Raw genomic sequence first — 23,915 nt, 5'->3', positions numbered from 1 at the left:
GGGAACATCACACACCGGGGCTGTCAGGGGGTGGGGGGCTAGGGGAGGGATAACATTAGGATAAATACCTAATGTAGGTGACGGGTTGATGGGTGCAGCAAACCACCAGGGCACCTGTATACCTATGTAACAAAACTGCATGTTCTGCACATGTAACCCAGAATTTAAAGTATAATTTAAAAAAAAGAAAGAAATTTGTCCCTGCAATCATATTTCCTTTCTACTACATCATCAGGATCTCTCTCTCTCTCCTGAATCAATTCTATAGGCATAAATGCTCCAATCACCCATCTTAGAAACATGAGAAAAAACAAAAAATTCTCCCCTTACTCTTGATTATCTATTTCTCAGCTCCATTAATTTCTTGAAATAATTGTCTAAATAGCTGTCTTCATTTCCCACTTTACAATGTCCTACCAACTCTCGGCTCTTTTCTGCATGACATGTCATAAACTGCCCTTGTCAGTATTACCAAGAACACCAAAAACAGTGATATTATTTGTCCTCATCTAACTCAACCTCGTAGCAGCATTTAATGTAATTGACTGTTATCTGCCTTTGTTAAGAGTCTTCTCTTGGTTTCTGGAACATCATACTCTCCTAGTTTTTCTTTCCTTACTGCTGTTCCTTCTTAGTCCTTTACTGGTTCTCTTCTGCTTGCCCTGTTTATGTGGAAATATGGAATGTTACCAGGTTTTCTACTTTCTCTCTATTCTCTCCTTAGGCGAGTTCATCTCACACTCTGAATATAATCTGTACATCAAGGATTCTCAAACTTATCTACTGGATCAAGGTCATATGTTCAACTATTCTTCTGAACTGTTCATTTAGATTCCCTAAGTTAACATGAGCCATTTCCACCTCATTTCCTTTTCCATTTCTCTATGACCCACCCCAAACACAACAAAACAGCAAAAACTATCCTGTTCTTTCTCCAGTCTTCATCTCATCTAGTACCAAATTCTTCCAGTTGTTTGGGTCAGAAACTTAGAAATCAATCTTGACTCTTCCATTCTCTTATGCCCCATTTCTAATCTATTAACCAATCTTTTTGTTGTTGTTAATGAATTAGATAAACTCCATTATTTGCCTACTCTCCAACTCTACTATTACCATCCTGCTCCAAAGCCACTATCCCTTCTTACCTGGATATCTACAAATACGCATTCGGCTGGTTACCCTTTTCCTACTGTTGTCTCCTTCCAATCCACTGTCAATACAGCAGTCAGGAGTCATATTTTTTAAAAAAAGAAGTCATTCTATAATATTCTCCTAATTAAATCCCTCCAGTGGCTTCCCACCACACCTAATGTAAGATCCAAATTCTTAACCCTAGCATCCCAAGCCTTGAATCCACCACTCCTGGTCCTGTCTGTCCCCCAATCCTTTCCCACAGCAGCCCACAAAATACATTCCTGGAGACTTGTGAACACAAGTGCTCCAATTCAAGGGTCAGCATGAGCCAAAAATTGAGTCTCTGAGGACTATTTAATTCATGTTTTGAATAAAGTGAGAAATTACAGTAACCCATTTATCATCTAAGATAAAGTATTATGAATAAAAAAATGCCCAACCTCTTCTACACAAAGGCTTGATTTAGTGCTGTTGAAATAATTTCAGCATTCAGCTAAGTGAGGCAGTTAATGAGTATTTGGCCCTATTTTTATGCCTAGGTTTTATTTTTAGACACTTATTTTTTTCCCCAAAAGCAGCAGAAAGCTTCCACCTTAGATTATACTGAAGTTGCCCAAGTTGCAATCAGCACCCTTACAAAAGGGCCCAAATGTGAGAAGCATCTTGTTCTGGTACTTTTGGCTGGATTCCAGATGTGAGGGAGAAAGGCAGAGAGAGGCAGCCTCTGCAATAGAATATGGCAAAAAAGAAATCCATATGCTAAGACTAATCAGACAGAAGAGAAAATTGAGGCCATTTCTACAAGCATAAAATAGCGAAAACAGAACAGCTCCCCCATACCCATCTTAATAGCTCCAGACTAAATTGACCACAGCCATCAGTACTAATTGTGACATGATGATGCAAACATCACTTGCAGTTGGGACAGATTCTCTAGCCTGCACATTAGTAACGCTCAAAACCATTTCACAATGTATGTGTACTTCACAATATCATGTTGTACACGATAAAAACATATAATGTTATCTGTCAATACATTTTTTAAAAGACTAGTCCTGGCCTCATAACTGCTGGTCTCAATCTGACCAGAGCCACAGAACAGGTCAATTCTCTTTTTTGAAACAGAAGAATGTTTTGCATCACTCTCATCATTATGCCAGTTCATGAATGTTCTGCATTCCTTTGAGGAAAAGCAGCTTCTAGGTTGCTACATTCTCCTCTGCATTGTTTTTACTTTCTGTGCCTCACCACAGTGCTCATGACACCGAGCTAGTTTGTAAAAGACGTCTTAACAAAGGAAAACTCTTTGTAGCATCCTGGGGATGTTCCTTAGCATCCACTTAGATTTTAATAAGATTGACTGTTTAGACAGAAAAAGAACAAAAGAACAATTTCAGGATTACCCTCTCTTTACTCAAAATATCTCTCCTGATGTTTCACAGTGAAATCCCACCATTTAGGGGATTTATACATGTACTGAAACTTTGATCTCTAGGGGTGCTGTCTTTGCCTTCGGTTCTGTTTTGGTGTGTTTTTATTTTTGATTTTGGAAATCAAGCTAAGATTATGTGCTAACATGTTTTGGGGGAGGTGAGGAGGTGCAATTGCAGGGCAGGAAGAGTGAGGGAAAAGGGGAAGTGAAACAAGGAAGAATGGAAAACAGATACTAGGTGGTGCTTGCTTTGCCAGCCACAGATTCAGATGGAAAATAGAGCCACCTGCTCAGTCACAAGGGACAATCTCTAGACATGCTCTACAGAACCACAGCAGCTCAAAACAATCCATCAGAGGAAGAGAGCAAAAAGGAATTTATCTATAAGTTGCCCTCCAGTGGTTAAAGTTTTCCCCATTGGCATTAGCTCCTATGCTCTTCCTGGTTGTGCCTATGGCCCCTTGGGAAAAGCACTATGAAAGCCAAATGCCATGCCTTACTGTGTGGCATTTTAACTGTATGATGCTTTGTGTTTGAGTCTGGAAACAGGTGAAAGGTGAAACCGCAGTCTGTGTGTTTCCTTGGGTCATGTCTGGATTCTGCAGCTGCTGCACTTCCCAAGGTGGAAGGCATAATAGAGGACATGTTGAAGTTGGCTTTCCCAGAGGAGACGGGTCAGCTGGTGACATTTGGAAATTGGGGCTGGTCTCTTTTTGTCTAACCAGTTGAGGGCCCAAGAGACAAGAGAAACCCAGAAAATTTAGGGAGGCTCATAAATTGGGTCCAATAAAAGTAGTTATTTTAACAATACTACACATTTACTATCTGATATTCTGTGAATTTGCAGTTAATCACCTACAAAGATCCCCTTTTACTGCTTTTATCAATTTAGTTTTCATGCATGTGTTGCTTAGCTGCTGCTACCTGCTCACATAACTTCAGCCTTCTTTGGAGGATTGTACTTGGATGATGGAAGCTGCAGTTCTCAGGTTATGTTGCTTTGCAACTCCCTGCCCCAGTGGTGGCTTCAAGGCAAGAAACATCCTGTAGCCCAGAGCTCCCTTGGGTTTAGGCTGAGCCTTCACCTGAAGCCACATTTTTTTCTTAGCATCTTTCTCTGTGTCATCCTGCTTCTCAATCTTCCTTACAGCTTTCATACAGTTAATGAGAACACTGCTCTCTTTACTTGCCCTCAATTCCCCATCTCGGGAGGGGTTGGTTCCCTGGAAGCAGAGCCCAGGATGAAGCACTTGAACAGGAATCCACATTACACAAGGTGGGGTAATGTGGTACAGGAATCCACATTACACAAGGTGGGGTAATGTGGTACAGGAATCCACATTACACAAGGTGGGGTAAAGTCCAGGGAACTACTCCTGCTTCCAGGGACCATTTTCCAGCTCAGCCTTCAATCACGAAATGTTTCTTCTTGTCAAATGGGTAGATAATATAATCCTCCTTAATAGCTCTCTATATCAGAAAGAATATAGCTAGACAGAGTGGGGTTTTGTTGTTGTTGTTGTTGTTTAGCAAGAATGCTGCAAAGCCAAGAAAACAGACAAAAGAAATTGCCAGGGTTAACACGGCAGACAGCAGGCATTTTGTCGAATACATCAAGGTAGTGAGCAATTGAACAAAACTCCATTAAATAAAGTTAGTGTTGAACATGTGCACATGTAAGGCCAAGGACTTCTTAGTCACCTTTTTCTCTGTAAAACATATTGCTAGATGCCCATGGCACACCAAGTGCTTCTGGAAAGCCAGTGCACTCTTTCTGTACACTTCTACCCCCTGCAGTTCAGTGGGTTATCATCAAATAATTTAACAAAATGTTATGTTAATTGATTAAATGGGAGGACAAGACCAAACCTAGTATATCTTCAATGACTAATTGAATAAGATGAATGCTTTGGAAAAGCTAAATAAAAGCAAGTCACAACAAAGATGAAAAAAAATCAGTTATTGTATTAGGTGTGGGAGAGACAATGGCAAAAGATTCAAAGCCAATTGTAGAGCCTAGGAGGAACTGGACTTTTTTGTACATATTTGAATGCAAAGGTCTCTGGCCATTTTTAAGAAACAAAAACTGGAAATACTGAATAATGCATTATTGATTAAATTGTTCTATGGATACAGGAAAAAAAAATCAAACAGTGGCACCATACTCAGGACAAGGCTTTGACTCTGTTTTTCCCAAAAGACTAGAAAATGAGTGGACTTTCATGTTTAGGTTTAAAACATTCAAAGTGTATAATTTGAATAACTTTTTCTTAGCTAGACTAACTAGTTTTTAACTAGACACATCTGATTATGTCAGATGTAAGGACTTCCACTGAAGTAATGAAAGCTCTACAATGATACAGTGAACTCTCAACACACATAATCTGGGACCAAGTTTCTGTAACATTGAGGAGGATCAACAGTCTGTGGGGTCAAAACATCTGGACTAACTGAATTATGAAGCTGGAAACTTCTTTTCCAATGTCAATTTAAGTTTATCACCTACTCCTGATATCAGAATTCCATCCTATGCTGGTTACAGCTGTTACATTTAAATACATCTATTGTGTGGTAAGTGATATATCCAGCAGTCGTCATTCCCCAGTATGAGGTTAATCATTCCCACTCAATCCCTTTGTCATCTTTTCATATCCCAAAGTAAAGAACGCCTACTTGTATCTACATATCAAGGTGCTGGGGCGGGTGACCTGTAACTGAATATCAGAATCAAGGAATTGGTGTGAAGAATAGGCAAATCCAATCTTTATAAGACTTACTCCTACCTGCATAGACTGCTTAGAGCTTTTATTAAGTGATACTTTAAAATAGACTGCTTTCTATCAAGTACTTGCACCTATGTACATCTGAATTAGTGGCTATCAGTCCTCAGAATTTAAAGCGGTTGCTAACCTGACTAGCTGATACACAAGAAAAGAAAATCTCCTGGCCTAGTTCTATGTATGCAGTTCAGTGAGTCATTTCCTAAGTACAGTGGTTATCATGCTGGCTTTGTACCAGTGAGTTTTTGGTGCTCAGAGTCAATTCTTCCAAATAACTTTGGTTTGTAAAGCTTCATTGCTTCAGAAGCCTTGTCTTCTACTCATAATCCATACCTAAGTTAGAGCCAGGAAAGGTTCAAGTTCTGAGAAACAAGAAAAAATAAAATGCCCTCCAACTTATCTTGATGTCCTAGGAAACAGGACTAGGTCATTCTTTGTATGGTACCCCACACTGTCATCCAGAAAGTTTTAACATCCTTCCTGCCATTAAAAATATATGATTTCAGCATCACCTACGGGTCACAAACTGTACAGGGATGAGTCAGTCCCTAATCTCAGAAAGCTCCATCTGGTACCAAAAGATAGGTGAATTACATAAACAAATCATAATACAGAGATGCAGGCAGGAAGAAGGGCTCCCACCAGGTGCTGTGGAAGGAAACAGGAAAGACGCTTGAGCTTGGAAGGGGCAGGGTGTTAAGGAAGACCTCTCAAAGCATTAGGTTTGAGGTACAAAGAGACACTGGCCTATAAGGAAGAGTAGAAGGTTATTCTGGACAGACAACAGAACAAAGATGCAGCAGCAAGAGAGAACATAAATCCTATGCGATTATAATAATACCCAGCAGTCCACATGGAAGAGAAAATGATGGAAAGATGTCCCAGGGGTACAGCATGACCATTATTTTAAGCCATACTAGAAAGCTAATGATGAAGTCAGATTGTGTTTTAGAAAGATCACACCAGTGGGATTACAGTGGTTGAGTAAAAGGAGCCAGGCCAGGCGCAGTGGCTCATGCCTGTAATCCCAGCACTTTGGGAGGCAGAGGTGGGTGGATCATCTGAGGTCAGGAGTTCGAGGTCAGCCTGGTCAACATGGCGAAACCCTGTCTCTACTAAAAATACAAAAAATAAGCCAGGCATTGTGGTAGGCACCTGTAATCCCAGCTACTCAGGAGGCTGAGGCAGGAGAATCACTTGAACCTGGAAGTCGGAGGTTGCAGTAAGCTGAGAGCGCGCCGTTGCACTCCAGCCTGGGTGACAAGAGTAAAACTCCATCTCAAAAAAAAAAAAAAAAAAAAAAAAAGAGAAAAAGAAGAAAAAGGAGCCAGCCGATAAGCATCAACTAGCTAAATGTAATAGAATACCATTAAAAGAAGACTTTAGTAGGATATGATTAAATTTGGAAGGACACTGTGACAGACACCAGTACCATTTCCCTCCTTCCTTGCTAACAACTCCTCTGTCAAGCTGTGTTGCAGGACGCGACTGCCTCTATTGAAAAGAACTGACAAATTGTTCAGAAAGGTAAATGAGATGAGCATGTCCGGCTTGGGATGGAAGTGAGAGCCTCTAAATTGGATGCAAGAGCAGAACATGATGGCAAACCCCGTCCCTCTACTTTCAGAGCATTGATTTGATGTCTGGAGCTGGAGCTGCCATCTTACAGTTGTGAGGAAACAAGTAGGAGGATTAAGAAGTCACAGTAACAAGGATGACAGAGCAGACGGATGGAAAGAAGCTGGGTTTGTGATGACACTGTTGAGTCTCTGCTCCTGTCTGTGCTGAGTCCTCTACCTCTAGTCTTCCTGTTAATTAAGTAATACATTTAAACTACTGTGAGTTGGATTTTCAAATGTCTCCAAACATTCGAAAGTAACGCATAATGAAGATAATTAATTAAGAAAACTAAGGGATGAAGAGCTACTGACACAAGAACTGGGCTCTGTTTTTTTTGTTTGTTTAAATAAATCAATGAAAAACAAATGTCTCCTTTCACAACAAAATGTTGAAAGAAGATGTGTTATATTTTAACAGAGTAATGTAAAATGTAAGAGACACACATTTGCTTAGTAATGGTAGCAAAAACACTTTTAATCTTGAAGCTAAAACAAACGTTAGTTATGAGCCATTAGAAGTTTGTAGTAAGTTTAATGTGCCTTATGGTTTTTATAGGAGTTTTCTGACAGAAAAACCACATTAACTTAAAAATTCCTATTTATTTTTATGTCAACATTAAAAGGAAAATACTATTAACTGAAGCATTATCTTGCAAATGTGGGAATTTTCTTTTATACAAGAAAAGAGTTTGAGGCTGGGCGTGGTGGCTCATCCCTGTAATCCCAGCACTTTGGAAGGCCGAGGCGGGCGGATCACCTGAGGTCAGCAGTTCGACACCAGCCTGGCCAACATGGTGAAACTCCTTCTCTACTAAAAATACAAAAATTAGCCAGGCGTGGTGGTGAGCACCTGTAATCTCAGCTACTCAGGAGTCTGAGGCACGAGAATTGCTTGAACCTGGGAGGCGGAGGTTGCAGTGAGCCAAGATTACACCCCTGCACTCCAGCCTGGGCAACGGAGCAAGACTCCATCTCAAAAATAAAGAAAGAAAGAAAGAAAGAAAAAAAAAAAAGAAAAGAGTTTGGCTATTTTACTCTCCAGGACCCCTGTTTCTTTCTTTCTTTCAAAGAAACAACAAAAAAGAGTAAATCCTTGTTTTCAAGAGATCTTTAAAAATGAGGCTATAAGGTAATAAAATAACTTCAGATTGTATAGCTGGGATTTAAATATTTGTAGGAAAAATAAATTTGACATCTTATGACATAACTATTTGTATTTCAATGCCTTAACTTTATAAATTCAACACTAAAGTTAAGACTAAAGATGGGACAGTATAAAAGCTTTAATTTGGTATATAGACTTTCAAATGCAGAGAACTTGAGTTTGATGCATTTGAACAGATGGGTATGTTGGTCTGTTTATATAAATCAAGCTGCCCAGATATACCAGGTAGGTCAACCTTTGTTCAGTTCTATTTGTTTCTATAACTACAAATTCTCCAACGAAGTTTTCTGAGTTTAGTAAAGACTGGCAAATTTAGGCGAGAGAGGGAGCATGTGTAACCAATGCTGAGCGATTTATAGAATAAGAAGATTTCTTTAAGTGGGGCATCTTTACCCATGCCCCCATCTGCTCAGGCAGTGAGATCCAGGCCCAGCATGAGTCACTAGATAATGAGTCTCCTTGCATTGGTTTCCAATCTCTTACTGTCTAAAGATCAGCTACCACCTTCTTTGAGAAATAGAAATTCTGTCATCTACACTCCTCCCTATTTAACCTATCTCTGGCAATTCCTCCTTGCCTCAATTTTCTCCCTTCCTATCTTTCCCTAAACCTTAGCCCTCCTCCTAATCCGCCTGGCCCTTCACAGATGGGCTCTTTCCCCAGGCTCCCACACACTGAGTAACATTCCTTGACCCTGTTGTCCTCTCTAGTTATGATCCTAATTCCCATCTACCTTTACCGTCCAAGTCTTATTTGGGGCCACATCTGTTGCCACTCCTCACTCCATGCTCACTATTCAAAGTCTTTTGAACCAGATTTTTCTTTCTTACCAATCCTGAAACTATTTTTGAAAGGCAAAAGTGACACACCTGACAAACCAAAGACATCTTTAAACCAAATGAGAGAGGTCCAGCCACTCTTCCCTGGCCAACAAATGGAGTGTTCTTTTGTACTTGTGGTAAGTTTGGCAGGAGGAATTGTTAGATCAGAGGAGCAGATCACGTAAGTAAAAACAGATGGAAGAAAGAATCAATGAACAGTGTTTACTAGGAGATTTTACCTGCTAAAAGAAAAATCAATAATTTTCTTTTTTCTCTTGCATTTTATTAACCCTTTTGGTGTATTAATGCTAACCTTTCAGTATTACTAAACATATACTAATACATGCATTACATTTATATATATATTATGTGCTATATACTAATATAGCATATAGTAATACACCATAATTCTAGGCACAATCACATGAAGTATTATAATTTCCATTTTATAGATGAAGACATTGAGGTTCAGAGAGGTTAAGTAACTTGCTCAAGCTTGTAATTGACAAACAGCAAAGTCAAGACTAAATTAAGTTGGGCTTATGACTTTGAGGCCTACTAACCACTCTACTGTGAAATCTCACAGGTCACAGCACCACCCCAGGGTGATTCCCCTGAGAACCAACTATGGAGAAGCTAATAGTTTATTTCAGTGTAGATTTAATCTTTTTGTGAATCTTGACCTTTTTGTGAGTCTTATCCCTGGTTCCAAAAAGTTATTTCCTCTCAGCAAGTGGTTGATAGTGATTGTAAAACTGTGTATGGTTTTATAGTCATAACTACTGTTAGACCTGTATCACATCAGAAGTTAGTGCAACAACTCCAAAATCGTTTGCCTGCTTTCAGTTGCTCAGCTTTCCTGTGGCAAACAGGCATTCCATTAATTATTAACAGTAGCCTCTTTTACTTTCAAAAGTGTCCCAATTTGAATGATAAATTATATGATCAAGCTACTTATGTACCATTGCCATCTTAGTCTCCTGAAAACATTGATTTGAATATGTAATCCATCTGCCCAAAAGGCAAAGAGCTCTTGCTAAGTGTGTAGGGGACATTTATGAATGCCCAGAAATCCTGCCTCCAGGACAACTCTCCCTCCCTGTTTTATCTCATTCTGGAGGGATTATTAACCACTGTTGATCACAATGGTCTGCTCCACCACTCCATCTAACGATAGGCTAACTAATCCAGGTGTGAATAATCATGGCAACCTGTCCAAGGTGGGAGGGGGACATGTGATCCAAGAAGGGCCAGAGTACTACTTACTGCAAATTAAACAAGGGCTCTTTCTGCTAGGCTTGTGGAGAGAAAACATATATTTGGAACTGCTGGCAGCAATAATTCCTGCCACACAAAGAGAACTTCAACAGAAAGAAATCAATCAATGATGAGAAGTGAACAGGAAGGCTGAGGGTGAGTGCTCGATGGTAAACAGTCAAGTGCATAGGAGCACACTGAGTGCCCCCCAACAAGCATGTCCTCATAACTTGGTTCCCATGCTTCTTAATTCAATTCTACAAACTTCCCCAGTAACCTGCTATTCTATGTAATGCTAATAAAATCCCTCTGCTTAAGCTCATTTGAAATGTGTTTCTATAACTTGCATATAAAAGTGTACTGACACCTCATATCTCCTACAATTTCACCTTCAATAATATTCAAATATATGAAATATTTTAAAGTCCCAATATCCTACCTGGCAGAATGTCAAAGATATATATATATATCTTTGATATATAGATATCAAATCTATATATCTATGATATATGATACATAGATATCAAATTTAGATATCTATGATATATATTTCTATATATATAGACAGGTATCGCTACATATATACCTATGTGTGTGTGCGTTTGTACTTATATACATTTTATATTCAGTTCTGAGAAAAATACCTGGAGACAGTGGCTTATATTATTGGTGAGGCCATACACTGATAATTAAGTTCCTAGAAAGTAACTTGGTGATATTTTTCAAATGCCTTTAAAATTGCAAGACCTTTTGTATCATTTAAGGTGAGTTTAGTGACAAGCAACAAATAGGTTTAGGACATAAGCAATAAGGAAATTAGAAGGACACTGGTAACTCCAGAACTCAAGGAAGAATGACCAAGCACCAAAAAGAGCAAACGCCCAGACAATTCCAAGAAAGTCAACACAGGAACCCTGGACACTTCCTGGGTTCTGTCATACAGTGACTCAGTTCCAATCAAATTCCACCTGGATAGGTCTCTGTTCCACCTTCTAAAGTTTCTGGGGAGGGTGAGCTTTCGTTATGTATTTCCACTCTTGGGAAAGTTGGCCGTGACTAGGACATCCAGTGATTAAGGGAGGACATCAAGATATAAGCTGCTCAGTTAACTCATTGGTATATTTCTATTCATTCAACTTTGACGGTACAAACACGTAGATTCTACATAGACAAAGATACCTCCACCTAACCCACCTAAATACTCTATGAACCATGGCAAGCTCACTCATCTTCACAGTGGCAAGCGACCAAAGTTACCCACAGCTGCTGCATCTGGGAGTTACAATATATTTCACAAGGCCACTGCTCATTAAGATCAGTGTTTCTCAAACTATCTGTAGCAAAGCGGCAGTAAACTTTTGTTTCTAATCTGTCATGGACAAATTCATTGGGAAAATGTAATAAAAATGAATTGCTAGAAAAATGAAATTAAAGAACATGAAATGCAAGCCTCAGTTTTTATTAGTACATACAATAGGCATAGAAATGTTAATGCCACCTTGACAGCATAATTTTAAATACTCTAGTTCTGCACTTCTCTCATCATGAACCAGTAATAAACAGTTCACACACCAACATCAGTCTGCAGACCCCCCATTTTGAATAGTACTACTCTTGGAAATGCCATTTCCCCTCAAATCCGCTTCAACCTCTGGTCCAAAAGGCATACTTTACCACCACCAGCACACTGTGTGTAAAATATGGAGAGAAAATACTTTGCGCTAAGTCATGACACATCAAGCAAGGAAACAGATCTTTCTTTCTGCCATTTATCCCCAAGCTAGAACCCAGAACTGGTATTAGGTATTCTCTTTGCTATTACCCATAATGTAATCTCCTTACCTTTGGCCGGCCCCTCATTTTTTTTTTTTTTAATGGAATAACCTGAACCTTGGTTCTTGAGCTGTTCCATTTCCTAGTGGTCTTGTGCATAGAAGGACAATCATCTTTGATTAATCTTTCCCACTGAGCACATGAGGAAAAGTAAGGATCCACAGAGTTCCTTTCACATTCCTCTTAGATCTAGTTGTACAGCAGTATTGCATCTCCCCTTACTAGGCAAGGTCAATCACCTCAGCCAACACAGTATCCCACTTTCTGCCATTTGTTGTCCCCTAGCAGGAAGAGCCCAAATTACCAGTTTTAGCTTCCAATTTAGAAGAATCACAGTATATATTACATAATGAAAGCATTCCTTAAGTACTAACAAGAGATGGGTCACCCTAAGAAGGACAGCAAGTAAAAATTTTGGGAATAGGTTAATTAGTTATCATTGTTAGACACATCAGTCCCTCCTCACTCCTTGGTTCCTAGATCCATGTCTTTTAATTGTGGGGAAAGTATTTCTTATTTCATACACTAGTTCAGAGCCTAACCAGTGTTCTACAAAGTAGCTACATCATCAGATGGAAGAAGATCCCCTGTGAGATTGCGGTGCTGTCTTTAGTGACCATTGCACCATGTCATAAGGCTAACTACTTCATAAATAGGGAACATAAAACAGTGAATTACATTTTAATTAGTCCATTGCCTTTATTCTTTCTTTTTGATCAAATAACTCCCCTCATAGCCAATTTGGGTGGGATAACAAGATAGTGTATGAAGCATTTGGAAAGTTCGTAATTGATAGTACTGGCACGGGCACAACAGGGAGGAAGTAGGAAAAGAGAATGCTGTTCCCTTCCATAATGAGAGCAACTAGATATAATACAACAAGGAGTTCACTGTGTTTACTAGGTATGATGCCATATCAGAGATGTGGGCTGGTCTCTAAGGCTGACAAATGGATCACTCAGCTACTGTATTAGCATGGTCTGCTTTGATGAGGGAAAGACTGTGTGGTGGAGTCTGTACAAAGCCCCTATCACTACTTGTGTGGCTGCCTCAGTCATGTTCTATCTGGATGCTCATCAGAAAGTCCGAAGCAGCAGCTGTCAATCACATGAATACGCATTCATACCGTCAGGTCAGTTCAGCCTCCTTTTCATGCTTGCTCAACACACTCCTTAACTGTCTCATGTTCTGGATCCATTCGAATGTTCCATGATCGCATGCTTTTTCTTAATTGTATAGTCAATCTTCTTCTATGTTCTTGACCAACATGCCCAAGAACTTGTTACAGAGCCTGACTTTAGGCCTCATCTTCATTCAGGTAAAGTTAAAATGACATGTATTACCCAACATTCTACCTAATGGGAGGCTTTCCCTTCTCCATCGTCTTTTAGGGTTAGCCCTGTCAGAGACTCTAAAGCTGCAAAGTCTACTTATAGTCAGTGGTAGTTTTTATCCTGAAAAGTCATCCTTTGTACTCAATAGCTTGTTAAAGGGACTCCCCATGAGGCCACAAGCACAGGTTGTGGATGAAACAGCAGTATGGTGGGCTCAGTGGGCATGTAAACAATCTGCTCATGCAACTCATTTATTCTTTAGGGGTTTGATGGAATGTGGCCAGGCACATTCAACTTTGTCCCTGTCTTTCTTGTGGATCCTGGATCCCTGATCATAGAATCTAAAACTCAAACATCTTCATGCACTGTGTACTGACTCACTCAGATACATTTTCTGAAAAGAATAATTACTTGCTAAAGGGAGCAAAGCCTTTCTCCAAGATCTAGAAACTTTTATTGCAATTCTATTAGGATTTGCCACAGGAATCATTCAGTATTCAGATCTGCCTTAGTCACTGCATTAATTTGCTCCAATGAGGGGACAACATATGGAACAGCAGTTGCAGTGAGAATCACCACCTGATTAAGTCATGATATGCTGGACAGCTTTTCTGGCACCAGCTCCATCTTTTCCATGACTCAAGCTCCTGATGGGCAGATCTGCCATTCCAGCTTCCATAAGGTGACCTCACCCCTGGGATCCCATAGCATCCTTCCAGCATGAAAGTGACGTTCTGCTGTTACCTGCACTCCTCACCATCTTTGATTTCATTTGCCAGTTCCCTGAATTAAATCCCCTCTTTTGCAAATACTTGGTGGATACTATTTTCCTGGATAGACTATACCTGTGGGTCAGTTAAAGTGACTCATAATAGGCCCTGTGGGATATAATTAAAACATTTGTCTCTGAGTATATAATAGGGATGGATGTCTATCCTTGGCAACTTTCTGAATCCACAAATTAGCTCCCCATCCTTTTTCAAAAAGTCTATTACAATAGGAGAGCCAAGTGGCAGTAATTTGTTTACCTCAAACATTTAAAATAGTTGATCAGAAGCAATACCACATCCTAGGCTATTTTCAAAGGACTGAACAATATACATGCAGATACTCGTACCTTATTCCCATCTAGTTTCTCAGCATTGATACAGCACTGATAACACTTGGGGAATGAAAGTTTTGGGTTTTCTTTTGTATCAAAAAGTAAAACTGAAACACAGACCTTAAAAGCTGGCTCATCAATTTGGTTCCCAAAGATTCCATGTTTAATCTAAGCCAGAGACTTCTGCTTCTCTGACCATTTCCTGAGCCCTGATTATTGCATTGCCTTTGGATCTGTGACTACACCCACTTGGAGTCTGCAGTTGCCTGTTTTCAGCATGACTCCTCCTAACTCTGCTCATTTAGAAATCCCATTTTCATTGCACACTCCCAGCAATGTCTTGGCCTATGAAGAACAGTAATGTGCATTTTAAAGGATTCTGCGGCCTGCCTTCGCAATTTACTTCCCATGGGAAGGAAAGATTCTTCTGGGTCCTGAAGCAGAACAGAATGAGAGATAGGTGGGTCAGAGACACACAGATACATGTGTCCAAATCAATACTAGCTCTTACAATCTTTTGAGCCAAAAAGACCCCAGCATAATGAAGGGGAAGGAATTCAATGTCATCTAGCGTAGGACAGCATTCAGCAATGGTTTGCACTCATCAGGCCATCAAACTTGAAATTAAAGCTGGCTGCCTAGGCTAGCTCATTGAATACAGACTAACTGGTGAGTACTATAGCAATGATTTCAGCGAGATCTGAATTTCTAAAATTTCCTCTTAAAAAGTTTTTTTCCTCTCTATCCTCTGAGGCATGTATGTGCTGAATTTAAATTAAATTTTTTTTTTTTTTTTGGTTACTGAGAGAGCAACACTGAAGACATATAGGGTTGGACCACATAGCGTTGCAAGATAAAATCCAGGATGTCCAGTTGAATTTGAATTCAGATAAACTAATAATTTTTTAGTACAAGAATATCCTAGCCCTCAGACATACTTATACTGAAATTCAAATTTAACTGGGAATCTTGTATTTTTAATTGCTAAATCTGACAACTCTATGGGTAAGAGCCATTGGCATTCACTTCTTTTCATATAAAAGAGACTTTGCTGCTTTTTGCAAGGGAATAAAAAGAAGTGGTTGAGAATTAAGGTTATGACATGAGATTGTGTGGGTTTGAATCACGTCACCTCTACTTAATGACTATGTGACTCTGGACCAGAATTAGCCACATAATTTATGAAGTCGGGATGCTTAATCAGCCTCCATTCTCTTCATTTTGGTATCAGCTATCCAGACACCTGAAGTTTCACTTCCAAAGAGATGCCCAGTTGCCTGAGGGTGATAGATGGACTAGCTGTTTGGCCATCACTTACCATGAGCTCTTAAATTTCTGCACCCAAATGCAGAAAGGAGCCTTACTGCCTTTTACCCCAATGAAGTCCAATGGCTAATTCCAAATATTACCTTTCTATAGGTGTCTATCATATACAATCCACCATCAATATTATTTGGGGGTTTCTTTTTTTGTTGGCAACAGAAAGGAACCCAGAATAACAAGCAAACCATGAAGTTTTGAGGGAAGGATTCTAAGGTTGCTCACACAACCTAAGGAAGGGCTACATAAACCAGCTTCAGGAAGGAGAGGAACAGGAGAAGCAACATCAAAACCCAGCTTAGAAGCCTGATATCTTTGCACCAGATCCTCACCTGAGAGTTCCCTGTTTGTATGTCAGCTTTCCAGGTTTCTTTTCACCCAACTTGAATCTAGATATTCTATTACTGGCTCAGAATGGTCAGGGTTAAGACTGAGAATGATGGCACTATCAGAGCCTGCAAATGAATTTGCATGAGTTGGGCACACACTCCAGTTTGAGTCTATTGTAAGCTTTGTCTCAGCAACTCTACTGTTAGGACTCTGTTATAATAATCAGAGAAGTAATAATTGTATGAACAGGCTTCTTATTGCAGTGAAGATTTGGAAGCAACTTAAACGTCCAATGACAGGGAAGAAAGAAAACTATGATATGCAAATGTACATTATTTATGAAATGATTTTTAATGCTGGATTTTTACTGTTATGGAAAATTTTCATATGAAATTTATAATGCAAGTCAGAATTTTACAATAATGCCTTTTTGCAAAGGAGTTACATAAAATACACTAGAATATTGGAACTCACTAGTCCCACCGCCTGGAGGTAATTGTGCCCAGTTAAGTAGCCTCCATTTTTCTGAGTCTGGAAATTATTTTTAACATTTTTCTGAGTCTGGAAATTATTTTTAAAAATTAAAATTTTGATTGCTTTTGAACCAAATTCCTCAGTTGGCTCCAGCTTACCTTTTAAAGTGAATGTCCTTTGTTTCCTAGACTAGTTAGTCAAAAGAAACTAACGTGGTCTACAATTTTAAGATCTACAGAAATGCCACGTCTTTCATGAAACCTCAGTCAACTTTTAGTGATCTCGCTTGCCACAAGATTCCTCTCCATCTTGCTTGTACCTGTCATTAAGCACTTATACAACTTTATGTGGTTAGTTTCAAAAGCATGAGAGTGTTTTAAAATTTCATGATTGTTTTCATCAAGGTAGAATGGGGAGGGGGAGGCAGCCAGCAGAGGAAGGAAGAATAGGGAAAAAATGGACTATTCTAGCTCAGAGATGGTAAAGAGTAAAGAAAACTTTGATAGCCAGATGTAATACAATCTTTGATTAGATCTTCAATCAAAAACTTGCTACAGGGCAAATGGGTGTGCTTGTCACTCACTGGGTTCTTATTAAAATATGCTGGTGCTATACTACAAGTCCAAGGATCAAATTTTGAGAAGCAATACTCCAAAGGGCATTTTGAGGCCTATTGGAAAAATTTCACTGTATTTTATCTAATACATCAATGTTTCATTTCTACAGTGTGAGAAGGGCATGTGATTATATGAGGTAGTTTTTATTTGTAGGCTATATGTACTAAAGTGTTTAGGGGTGAAATGTCATGATTACTGTAACTTACTTTCAAATGGTTCTGCAATAAAATTATATACATAAATACGTATATGAGGAGAAAATGGGATAAAATATTAACAATGGATGAACCTCAGTGAGAGGCAAACAAATGCTCACACTTCTGTTTCCTTCAACTTTTTTGATTTTGAAAAATCTTCAAAATATAAAAACTATGAAATGATAAATAAAAATACAAATCCCCATAGAGATTGAGTCAATGTATCTGGAGTGAGACCTAGGAGCCTGCATTTTAACAAACACTCCAGAGAGTTCCATCACTGGTTGTACACAGACCACATTTTGAGAACAATGTTCTAGACGGCAGTGGAGAGCACTGTTTGCTTGATGACATATTCTCGAACCGGCTGGGATGCCCAGGTTTGAAACACCCTAATAAATTGTGGCAGCTGTAGACTGTTTGCCTAGCAGCCTTTGCATTCCCCTTGTCCCTCTAACAGCACTTTCTTTCCTTGGGGACCTTGCCACAATTCATAATTTGAGGAAATATGGACAGAGAAGACCTTCACCTAACCCTTATCTTTCACAAGCAGGCATTATATATGTTTATATGCTGAATAACGAAATGCCCTAAGTTTAGCAGGTAAATGGCATACATTTATTATCTTACTATCTCTGTGGGTTAGGCATCTTGGCACAGCTCAGCTTGGTCCTCCACTCAGGGTTTTTACCAGGCTGCCGTCCAGCTGTCAGCCAGGGTTCCAGTCTCATCTGAGGCTTGGGATCCCCTTCCAAGCTCACTTGTTGTTGGCAGAATTCAGTTCCTTGCAGCGGTAGCACTGAGGCCCTCAGACCCTAGAGACACCCACCATTTCACATCATCCCAGTTTCTTTCTTCAAGGCCATCAGGGGCCACTGCTTTAAGTCTTTGAGTCTCTGCTAAAGGACTCACTGGACTTGGTCACGGCCACCCAAATAATCTCTTTTGTGGTTAACTCAAAAATCTATTGCTATTGCTAATTGTATCTGCAAAATTCCTTTACTTTTGTTATGAAAGGTAACCGTATCAAAGCAGTGACTATCCAATCATATTCACAGGTGCAGCCCACATTAAAAGGGAGAGAATTACACAGTGTGTACATTGGGGGCAAGAATCTTGGGGGCCACCTTAGAGTTCTGCCTGCAGTGGTCCTACCACAGCCCCTGATGATCACTTCCTGGTATCCAGACTCTTGTACAGTCCTTTCCCACACTGTACCAGGGCTGGGCTGTATAACCAATAGAATACAGCAGAAATTATGATATGTCACTTCTGATATGAGGTTATAAAAGACACTGTGGTTTCCATTTTGGTTTCTTTCACTCTCTGATCACTCACTCTTGAAGAGGTCAGCTGCTGTGCTGTGTGAATAGCCCCACAGAGAGCCCATATGGCAAGGCACTGAATCCTCCCACCAGCAGCCACATGAATGAGTTTGGAAGCATTTTCTCCAGCTCCTTCAGATGATGGAAGCCCTGGGCAATATCTTAACTGCAACCCCATTAAAGACCCTGAGCCAGAATGACCCAGCTAAGCTGCTCCCAGATTCCTGTCCCTCAGAAACTGAGATGATAAATGTTTGTCTTAAGATGCTAATTTTTAGAGTAATATGTTATGCAGTAGTAGATTCTTCATAAATACCTGACCCAGGGCTGACTAATCTAGGAAGAGTGAAAGATGCCTGTGTCCCTCTTCCATAGCAATACGGGAGAAGCACAGGTGCAGCAGAAGTTAACACGCCCACAAAGAGAGGGGCAGACATCAAGAGTGGGTTGATGATGCAAGATCAGCAGTGGTAATTTTTCAGCCTCTGGACCGGACCCAGTCAGTTGTGAATTAGTGCCATGCCTGTTCCCAGTATCATGAGCCAATACATTCCTCCACTCCCCTTTAAGTTCAGAATCTTTGAAGTATATTTAGACCCGCTGAAAACATTTTGGGTCTCTGTCCAACTCCAGCAAGCACAAATTTATACCAATATGCAATGTAGTCAAGCCAAAGACAGTAATTTGTGCTGCCCACCCCTCCCCCACTTTGATGCCTCTGATTAGGCTTCAATCTGATTTCTGTCATTTGCAACCAAGAGTTTTGACTCATAAAACCCCCTATAGGATCAGTTTCATGAATCAGTCAGGACGTTTCTTTTTTTAGGGGCTCTTTTCCTCCAAGGCCATGTTGGCTGATCCTGAATCACATGTTAGGTCATGCTTTTCAGGTTTCCTGGAAAGTAAGTTCTGTTTACTTGTACTTCTAAGAAAGCTCCTGTGGCACTTTCTTACAGGGAAGTCTTAACATGCTGAGAACATAGCAATTTGACTAAATGATCTACATTTATTCCAGGGTAAATTTCCTCTATAGTGTGTGGCTTTTTGCATCCTAACTTAGCTAATCAAACACTCTCTGGGTACTGAGCCAACTGTTCATGCTGAAGCAGCCTGAGCAGTCATTGTGGAGAGAAACACAATCAACAAATCCCACGCATGAATCCAGCACAAACTCTGATTCTAAGATGTAATTTCTTCATACTTGCTGCTCTCAGTGCAAAAGAGTCTTTAGAGACCCCATACTTAATCCACAATTCCGCCTCCTCCCAATTCTGAACTGCAGCAATGAGTGAACACAAATTGAGATCTTTCCTGGCGTGTTCCCTTCCCTATATAACAACTACTACTGCAATTTTCTCCTAAACACCCCAGCACCACTATCAAAGTAGCACATAGATAATGCAGTTTAAAATTTATAGTCATCAGACAAAGTAAAAAATGCCACTCCTAACTGCCCTCCCCCATAATTCCAAAATTTACCATTTCTCAGAATAATATAGTGTACAAAGTCTAAATTCACCTTAGCAGCATCATCTCTTACTACTTGGATTCAAAGCCCAGGTCTATTTAAAGCTGTGTACTGTTGTCCAAGTTACCTAACTCCTTTTTGCCTCAGTTTCACATCTAGTAACAGGGATAATAATATTCACCTCCAAATCACTGTTATAAGAATTATGTTAATAATATTTGCAAAGCAATTAAAATGTTTCCTGGTCATGCAGTAATTTTCAAATAAATAGCTGCACAGATAATACTGGAACCTCATTGTATATCTCCCTACTTACCAGAGGAGGAGCGTTCTAGGCTTTAGTATATTCCACATCACCATCACAATCTGTGCAGGGTTAGTATTCTCCTACATGCTGTGTGGATAAAATTAGATTAAGGTGATTCCAGAGTATCAATGCCCCAGATGACCAGTAAAATAACAACAAATTCCCTTTGGAAGAAAATATTATACCAAACTGAAAATTACTTCTACAACTTTTTTTTTTCTTCGAGACAGAGTCTCATTCTGTTGCCCAGGCTGGAATGCAGTGGCATGATCTCGGCTCACTGCAGCCTCCGCCTCCCGGGTTCAAGTGATTCTCCTGCCTCAGCCTCCCAAGTAGCTGGGACTACAGACACCCATCACCAGACCCTGCTAATTTTTGTATTTTTAGTAGGGACAGGGTTTCACCACATTGGCCAGGCTGGTCTCGAACTCCTGACTTCAGGTGATCCACCCACCTCAGCCTCCCAAAGTGCTGGGATTACAGCATGAGCCACCGTGCCCAGCCTCTACAACATTTTTGCAAATACAATGTCTGACACACAGTAAAAAATAGCCAGGCACTCAGAGACAAGAAAACAATCAAACAGATAACTGAAAATAAAACTTGCATGCACTTCAGATGTTAGTTTTTAGATATAGAATTTAACCATACTTTTTTTGTTCAAAGAGACAAGACAAGATAGAGAATTTTGGCAGAGAGCTGAAAACCATGATAACGAACCAAACAGAAACTACAAGAACTGGGAAATAAGTGAAATTAGCAACAATAGATTGATTTAACAGCTGACTAGACAGTTAAAGAGAACCAGTACCCTGGATATTGATCTGTAAGAAAGTATTCAGAATGAAGCAAAGAGAAACAAAAGGATGGAACATTAGAAAGAAAGATGAGAAACAGAGGACACAGTGAGAAGGCATAAGTGAAATCCTAGGAAAAAGAAAGGAGAATGTGTAGGAATTATTTGAAGAAATAATGAAGGACAATTTTCCAAAACTGAAAGACATTAATTCACAGATTCAAGAAGCCCTATAAACCTCAAACAAGATAAACAACCAGGTACCTCACCAAAAATGTTAAAAACCAAAGAGAAAGTAACTTTTAAAGCAGTCAGAAGGCACAACAAAAAAGGCAGGTTGCCTTCAAAAGAGCAACAATTAGGCAAATACCTGACTTTTAAACACAGGTAATAGAAGCCAAAGATGAGAGAAAAATTTATTCTAAGTGATCAAAGAAAATGACTTCCAACCCAAAATTGCAACCCCCAAATTATAACTTCCAACCCAAAATTGTAGCAAAAATATTTCAAGAATAAAGTGAAATAATTCTCAGACACAGAAAACATAATTTGAAGCCAGTAGAACTGCACTAAGTGAAATACTACAGGCATGTTTTTCAGGCAGAAGGAAAATGATACCAGGTGGAAGCTCAAATTCAGGAAGGGATGAAAAGCTATGAATATAGGGCAAATTTAAATAAGTAGACTAGCTTTCTCCCCATGGATCCTGCTGCAGAATCATCATTAAAGTCTCTCTTTCCATAGCAGCCATGTCTAAGTCAGAGTCTCCTAAAAAGCCTGAACAGCTGCAGAAGGTTTTCATCACATGGTTGATCTTTGAAATAACTGATGAGGGTTTCTACAGCCATTTTGAGCAGTGAGAACTCTTATGGACTGTGTAGTAATGAGAGACTCAAACACCAAGCACTCCAGGGGTTTTGGGTTGTCCCATATGTCACCATGGAGGTAGATATAGCCATGAATGCAAAGCCATCTTATATGATTTGGCTGTATCCCCACCCAAATTTTATCTTGAATTGTAGCTCCCATAATTCCTACATGTTATGGAAGGGACTCAGTGGGAGATAATTGATTCACGGGGGGCAGTTTTCCCCATACAGTTCTCATGGTACTGAATAAGTCTTAGGAGATCTGATGGTTTTGTAAAGGGAAACTCCTTTTGCTTGGTTCTCATTCGTTCTTTGCTTGCTGCCATGTAAGATGTGCCTTTCACTTTCTGCCATGATTGTGACACCTCCCCAGCCATGTGGAACTGTAAGTCCATTAAACCTCTTTTCCTTTATAAATTACCCAGTCTTGAGTATGTCTTTATCAGCGGCATCAAAATGGACGAATACACCATACAAGGTGGATGGAAGAGTTGTGGAACCAAACAGAGCTGTCTCAAATGAAGAACTTCAGAGACCAGGTAACCACTTAAATGTGAAAAAGATTGTAGTGGCATTAAAAAAAAGACACTGAAGACCATCACCTAAGAAATCATTTTGAACAGTATGGGAAAATTAAAGTGACTGAAATCATGACTGACTGAGGCAGTGGCAAGAAGAGGGGCTTTGCTTTCATGACTTTTGATGACCATGACTCCCTGGATAATACTGTCATTCAGAAATACCATCCTGTGAATGGCCAGAATCATGAAATAAGGAAAGCCTTATTGAAGCAAGAGATGGCTAGTGCTTCATCCAGCCAAAAAGGTCAAAGTAGTTCTAGAGATGTGAGTGGTGGTCGTGGAGGTAGTTTTGGTAGGAATGACAATTTTGGTAGTAGAGGAAACTTCAATGGTTGTGGTGGCTTTGGTGGCAGCCATGGTGATCGTAGATATGGTGGCTGCGGGCACGGCTATAATGGATTCGGTAGATAGAAACAATTTTGAAGGTAGAGAAAGCTATAATGATTTTTGGCAATTACAATAATCAATCTTCAAATTTTGGGCCTACGAAGGGAGGGAACTTTGGAGGCAGAAACTCTGGTTCCTATGGTGGGGGAGGCCAATACTTTGCCAAACTACAAAACCAAGATGGCTATGATGGTTCCAGTAGCAATAGTAGCAGAAGGTTTTAATTATTGCCAGGAAGCAAAGCTTAACCGGAGAGGAGAGCCAGAGAAGTGACAGGGGAGGTACAGGTTACAACAGATTTGTGAATTCAGCCAAGCACAGTGGTGGCAAGGCCTACCTGCTACAAAGATGACACATTTAAGACAATACTCATATGCATGGGCAAAAAACTGAAGAAATGTATTTGTGACTAATTGTATTAGAGGTTATTTTAGTTTCTGTTTGTGGAACGTTTAAAGCATTCCATCAAAGGGTTTTAACATAGTTTTTTTTGTTTTTTGCACCCATGCTGTTTATTTCTAAATGTAATAGTCTGATCATGACACTGAATAAATGTCTTTCTAAAAAATAAATGAGACTAATGACAATAATAAGATTTTAAATATATGAATTTTAAACATAAATAAAACACACTGACATTCATATTTTAAATACAGATTAAAGACAAAATCAAAGTACCTAATAATGGCTTAAGACTTTAGAAGGGGCTAAAAAAAAAGTGAGATGTCTGAAAGGAATATAGAATCTTTTCATTGCCCATGAAAAAT

General features: G+C 39.6%; 1 protein-coding gene and 1 pseudogene across 16 annotated transcripts in view; one reads left to right on the top strand and one right to left on the bottom strand.

Moving 5' to 3' along the window:
- The window catches only part of HHLA2 (HHLA2 member of B7 family), a 159,856-nt gene that overhangs the window by 40,493 nt on the left and 95,448 nt on the right, over positions 1–23,915 (bottom strand). For 10 of the 16 annotated variants that reach the window (XR_010155677.1, XR_010155679.1, XR_010155676.1 and 7 more), the window contains one exon: positions 20,525–20,602. The exons of the other annotated variants lie outside the window; for them this stretch is intronic. The gene's annotated coding sequence lies outside the window, so the exon portion shown is untranslated. The remainder of the gene's footprint in view (positions 1–20,524; positions 20,603–23,915) is intronic. 16 annotated transcript variants of the gene reach the window in all.
- Positions 22,061–23,384, top strand: LOC104005720 (heterogeneous nuclear ribonucleoprotein A1-like; annotated as a pseudogene).

This window comes from Pan troglodytes, chromosome 2, assembly GCF_028858775.2.
Source record: "Pan troglodytes isolate AG18354 chromosome 2, NHGRI_mPanTro3-v2.0_pri, whole genome shotgun sequence".
In the NCBI taxonomy this organism is placed as follows: domain Eukaryota; kingdom Metazoa; phylum Chordata; class Mammalia; order Primates; family Hominidae; genus Pan; species Pan troglodytes.
This window is presented reverse-complemented; position numbering and strand designations above follow the sequence as displayed.